The sequence below is a fragment of the Arachis stenosperma genome, chromosome 9, assembly GCF_014773155.1.
Source record: "Arachis stenosperma cultivar V10309 chromosome 9, arast.V10309.gnm1.PFL2, whole genome shotgun sequence".
In the NCBI taxonomy this organism is placed as follows: Eukaryota; Viridiplantae; Streptophyta; class Magnoliopsida; order Fabales; family Fabaceae; genus Arachis; species Arachis stenosperma.
The window spans coordinates 57,989,446-57,995,779 of NC_080385.1; the positions used below are offsets into that span (position 1 = coordinate 57,989,446).

At 40.9% G+C, this 6,334-nt stretch overlaps 1 non-coding gene across 1 annotated transcript; it reads right to left on the reverse strand.

Moving 5' to 3' along the window:
• Window positions 1-334: 334 nt before the first annotated feature.
• LOC130952507 (small nucleolar RNA R71) lies at window positions 335-438 on the reverse strand. The gene has a single exon (XR_009074687.1). It is a non-coding gene; the product is annotated as a small nucleolar RNA R71 (small nucleolar RNA).
• Between the last annotated feature and the right edge of the window lie 5,896 nt (window positions 439-6,334).

Here is a 6,334-nt window from a genome sequence, read left to right on the forward strand (position 1 = left end):
CCAAATTTGATGGAAGAAGCATCTCCATTCCTGCCATTGGAGCCAACAATTTGAGCTTAAACCTCAACTAGTTGCTTTAATGCAACAGAATTGCAAGTTTTATGGACTTCCATCCGAAGATCCTTACCAGTTTTTAAATGAGTTCTTGCAGATTTGTGAGACTGTAAAGACGAATGGAGTAGATCCTGAAGTCTACAGGCTCATGCTTTTCCCTTTTGCTATAAGAGACAGAGCTAGAATATGGTTGGATTCAAAACCTAAGGATAGCCTGGACTCCTAGGATAAGCTGGTCACAGCCTTCTTGGATAAATTCTTTCCTCCTCAAAAGCTGAGCAAGCTTAGAGTGGATGTTCAGACCTTCAAACAAAAAGATGGTGAATCCCTCTATGAAGCTTGGGAAAGATACAAGCAGTTGACCAAAAGGTGTCCATCTGACATGTTTTCAGAATGGACCATATTAGATATATTCTATTATGGTCTATCTGAGTTCTCGAAAATGTCATTGGACCATTCTGCAGGTGGATCCATTCACCTAAAGAAAACACCTGCAGAAGCTCAAGAACTCATTGACATGGTTGCAAATAACCAATTCATGTACACTTCTGAGAGGAATTCCGTGAATAATGGGACGTCTCAGGGGAAGGGAGTTCTTGAAATTGATGCTCTGAATGCCATATTGGCTCAGAACAAAGTGTTGACTCAGCAAGTTAACATGATTTCTCAAAGTCTGAATGGATGGCAAAATGCATCCAACAGTACTAAAGAGGCAGCTTCTGAAGAAGCTTATGATCCTGAAAACCCTGCAATAGCAGAGGTAAATTACATGGGTGAACCTTATGGAAACACCTATAACTCATCATGGAGAAATCACCCAAATTTCTCATGGAAGGATCAACAAAAGCCTCAACAAGGCTTTAACAATGGTGGACGCAATAGGCTGAGCAATAGCAAGCCTTTTCCATCATCTTCTCAGCAACAGATAGAGAATTCTGAACAAAGCACTTCTAATTTAACCAATCTAGTCTCTGATCTGTGAAAAGCCACTTTCAGTTTCATGAGTGAAACAAGATCCTCCATCAGAAATCTGGAGGCACAAGTGGGCCAGCTGAGTAAGAAAGTCATCGAAACTCCTCCCAGTATTCTCCCAAGCAATACAGAAGAGAATCCAAAAGGAGAGTGCAAGGCCATTGATGTAATCAATATGGCCGAATGCCCAAGGGAGGAGAAGGACGAAAATCCTAGTAAGGAGGACCTCCTGGGACGTCTCTCAAGCAAGAAGGAGTTTCCTATTAAAGATCCAAAGGAATCTAAGGCTCATATAGAGACCATAGAGATTCCATTAAATCTCCTTCTGCCATTCATGAGCTCTAAAGACTATTTTTCCTCTGAAGAGGATGAAGATGTGACTGGAGAGCAAGTTGCTCAATATTTAGGAGCTATCATGAAGCTGAATGCCAAGTTATTTGGTAATGAGACTTGGGAAAGTGAACCTCCCTTGCTCATTAGTGAACTAGATACCTGGATTCAACAAATTTTACCTCAAAAGAGACAAGATCCTGGCAAGTTCTTAATACCTTGTACCATAGGCACCATGACCTTTGAAAATGCTCTATGTGATCTGGGGTCAGGGATAAATCTTATGCCACTCTCTGTAATGGAGAAGCTGGGGATCATTGAGGTACAACCTGCCTTGTTCTCATTACAATTGGCAGACAAGTCATTAAGACAAGCATATGGAGTAGTAGAGGACGTGTTAGTAAAGGTTGAAGGCCTTTACATCCCTGCTGGTTTCATAATCTTAGACACTAGGAAGGAAGAGGATGAGTGCATCATCCTTGGAAGACCTTTTCTAGCCACAGCAGGAGCTGTGATAGATGTCAACAAAGGTGAATTAGTTCTTCAATTGAATGGGGACTACCTTGTGTTTAAGGCACATGGCCATCCCTCTGTGACCAAGGAGAGTAAGCATGAAGAGCTTCTCTCAGTACAGAGTCAAACAGAGCCCCCACAGTCAAACTCTAAGTTTGGTGTTGGGAGGCCACAACCAAACACTAAGTTTGGTGTTAAGACCCCATATCCAAACTCTAAGTTTGGTGTTGGGAGTTTTACAACATTGACCTGATCACCTTGTGGCTCCATGAGAGCCCACTGTCAAGCTAATGACATTAAAAAAGCGCTTGTTGGGAGGCAACCCAATTTTTATTTATCTAATTTTTTTATTTTGTGTTTTATTAGGTACATGATCATGTGGAGTCACGAAAAAATTATAAAAATTAAAAACAGAATAAAAAACAGTAGAAGAAAAATCACACCCTAGAGGGAGGACATACTGGCGTTCAACGCCAGAACAGAGCATGAATCTGGCGCTGAACGCCAGAAACAAGCAACATTCGGGCGTTTGAACGCCATGAATGTGCCTTGAGGAAAGTTGGCGCTGAACGCTAGTAACAAGCATGGAACTGGCGTTCAACGCCAGAAACATGCTACACATGGGCGTTGAACGCCCAGAGTGTGCATCATCTCGGCGTTTAAACGCCAGAATGGTGTGCAAAGGCATTCTACATGCCTAATTGGTGCAGGGATGTAAATCCTTGACACCTCAAGATCTGTGGACCCCACAGGATCATCTCAGGATCTGTGGACCCCACAGGATCCCCACCTAACATATTCCCACCTTACCTCCTAATCCTGTAACACTCTTCCCCATATCACATTTCCCAATAACTTCAATCTCTCTTCCCAATTACCCCCTTCACCACTCACATCCATCCACTCTTCCCCATAAACCCCACCTACCTTCGAAATTCAAAAACACTTTCCTACCTAAACCCACCCTAAATGACCGAAACTACACCCTCTCCCCTCCCTATATATACCCTTCCATTCTACTTCATTTTCACACAACACAAACCCCCTCTTCTACACCTTGGCCGAATCCATCTCCCCTCACTCTCTTCCATATTTTCTTCTTCTTCTTCTTCTCTTCTTTCTTCTCTTGCTCGAGGGCGAGCAATATTTTAAGTTTGGTATGGTAAAAGCATAAGCTTTTTGTTTTTCCATTACCATCAATGGCACCTAAGGTTGGAGAATCCTCTAGAAAAGGAAAAGGGAAGACAAAAGCTTCTACCTCCGAGTCATGGGAGATGGAAAGATTCATCTCCAAAAGCCATCAAGACCACTTCTATGATGTTGTGGCAAAGAAGAAGGTGATCCCCGAGGTCCCTTTCAAGCTCAAGAAAAATGAGTATCCAGAGATCCGACATGAGATCCGAAGAAGAGGTTGGGAAGTCCTAACCAACCCCATGCAACAAGTCGGAATCTTAATGGTTCAAGAATTCTATGCCAATGCATGGATCACTAAGAACCATGATCAAAGTATAAACCCGAGTCCAAAGAATTATCTCACAATGGTTCAGGGGAAATACTTAGATTTTAGTCCGGAAAATGTGAGGTTGGCATTCCACTTGCCCATGATGCAAGGAGATGAACGCCCCTACACTAGAAGGGTCAACTTTAATCAAAGGTTGGACCAAGTCCATATGGACATATGTGTGGAAGGAGCTCAATGGAAAAGAGACTCCAAAGGCAAGCCAGTTCAACTAAGAAGACTGGACCTCAAGCCTGTGGCTAGAGGATGGTTGGAGTTCATTCAACGCTCCATCATTCCCACTAGTAACCGATCTGAAGTTACTGTGGATCGGACCATCATAATTCATAGCATCATGATTGGAGAGGAAGTAGAAGTTCATGAAGTCATCTCCAATGAAATCTACAAAATAGCCGAAAAGCCCTCCACCATGGCAAGGCTAGCTTTTCCTCACCTTATTTGCCATCTATGTTACTTAGCTGGAGTTATCATAGAAGAAGACATCCCTATTGAAGAGGATAAGCCCATCACCAAGAAGAGGATGGAGCAAGCAAGAGAGACCCTCCACGGATCTCAAGAGATGCATGAGGAAGCTCATCATCAAGAAATCCCTGAGATGCCTCAAGGGATGCACTTTCCTCCTAACAACTATTGGGAACAACTCAACACTTCCTTAGAAGATTTGAGCTACAATGTGGAACAATTAAGGGTGGAACATCATGAGCACTCCATCATTCTCCATGAAATAAGAGAAGATCAAAGAGCAATGAGGGAGGAGCAACAAAGGCAAGGAAGGGACATAGAAGAGCTTAAGGACATTGTTGGTCCTTCAAGAAGAAGACGCCACTAAGGTGGATTCATTCCTTGTTCTTATTTCTTTCTGCTTTTCGGTTTTTTATGTTGTGTTCATTTATGTTTTGTGTCTCTACTTCATGATCATTAGTGTTTAGTAACTATGTCTTAAAGTTATGAATAATTCCATTAATCCTTCACCTCTCTTAAATGAAAAATGTTTTTAACTCAAAAGAACAAGAAGTACATGAATTTCGAATTTATCCTTGAATTTAGTTCAATTATATTGATGTGGTGACAATACTTTTTGTTTTCTGAATGAATGCTTAAACAGTGCATATTTATGATCTTGTTGTAACAACCCTAGTTTTTGAAAATCAAATAATTAGTTGTTTGTGATTTATTTTATTTGTTGATAATTTTATTTTAAGAAAATTATTTTGCTAAAGGTAATTAAATGGAGTTTCATCATAATTGGAGTTTAAATTAATTAGAATTTTTATATAATCTTTGTTAGATATTTGGTATAATTGAAATTATAATTTTGATAATTGAAAAATAAAAAGAATTGTATAATTTAATTTAAATAAATTCTATTTTGAATAAATTATGTTATTAATTTGAACTCTTAGGGATTAACTTACTAGAAATTATTAGATTAATTTTTATAAATATTTTAAGCTTAAGTCAATTAATATTTATGTACAATTTTTATTATAATTAATTATTTTATAAATTGAAATTAAAGTTTTGGAGATAGAAAAATAATAGAGATTTGTATGATTTAGTCTAGAAAATTGATATTTGAATTTAAATTGTACTTTACAAAATATAATTAACTTGTTCATTTTATAATGTAAATTAGAAATAATTAATTTAACTTAGCAATATGTTGATAAATAATGTTCTTAGATATTTTTAACGGAGTATATTTGATTTCAAAATTACTTTACCCTCCAATTTTATCAAAATATCTATTCATATCTATCCATATTATTTTATAAAATCCCTAATTTCTAACCCTAATTCCCAAATCTCAGAAACCCTAACCCTAATTTTTCCCCTTTTCCCCAGCCCTGAAGCACGCAGCCCCCACCCCCTTCCTTCCTAAACACAATACACACACAAAACAGAGAAAGAAACGTAGAGATAGAGAGGGACAAGAGAGAGATCAGAATCGAAGAAGAAGGAAGAGCGTCGCCGGAGGGGGCTTGGCACCGTCGCCGCCTCTGTTCATCGGGCCCTGCTACGCTGTCGCCACTATCCCCAGCGTCGCCCAGCCTTGCCCGCGCTGCAGTGCCTCCTGTCAGCCATTCATGGAGCCGCGGAGAGCGTCGCCGTTGAAGCCATGCCGTCGCAGAAGGAGCCAGAGGAGGGAGACGAGCCCGAGCCAAGAGCAGGAGGAGGAAAGCGTCGCTGTGCCTCCTGTCGCCGTCGCCGTCGGGCTGAGGGAAAACAGAGGTTCGTAGTGGAGTGAGAGAGAGAAAGCAAAGGCGCGACAGAGGAGAGGAGCTGTGTTCCACGCTGCTGTCGCCACCAGTCCACGGCCACCACTGCGAGGGTTCCGCCGTCGTCGTTTCAGTGCCGCCATTCATGCCCTCCGTTCCCTTCGTCGTTCTATCCAGCATCACCAGCACTGAAATCAGCTTCTACCACCATCAAGCCTGAAGGGAAGCGCCACTGCTATTGCCCGACAGTAGTTTCCCCTTTGTTCCCAATTCCATTCCTGAAACTGTAACACTCTTGCTCATGCTCTGTTTCCCGAATCTATTTCTCTACCATATTTTGTTTTGATTACAATAGTATATGTTAATGTCTCTGTTCAGTATTATCGTCCTTATCCGGAACCACTGATGTCACCGCTATAGAGATGATTGGGATAGGTGCGATTGTCATTGTTGTTGCTGCCCCAGAAGAAGTGAGGCTGCTGCTGCTGTTCCGGCCGCATTGGCTGTTGTAAACTGGGAAAAAGAAAGGGATCGTCGCGTTTAAATTCGATGGTTTCGACTAATTGAGGTAGGGGGTTTAAAATGATTTTAATTTAGGAATGCCAACAAGGTTTACTGAATAACTGCAAATAGTATTAATAGCTGTGAGTAATTAATTGATTATATGAATGTTGGATTGTGATTGCAATTGTGCTTGGTGCTGTGGTAGAATTGGTTGTAATTAGGT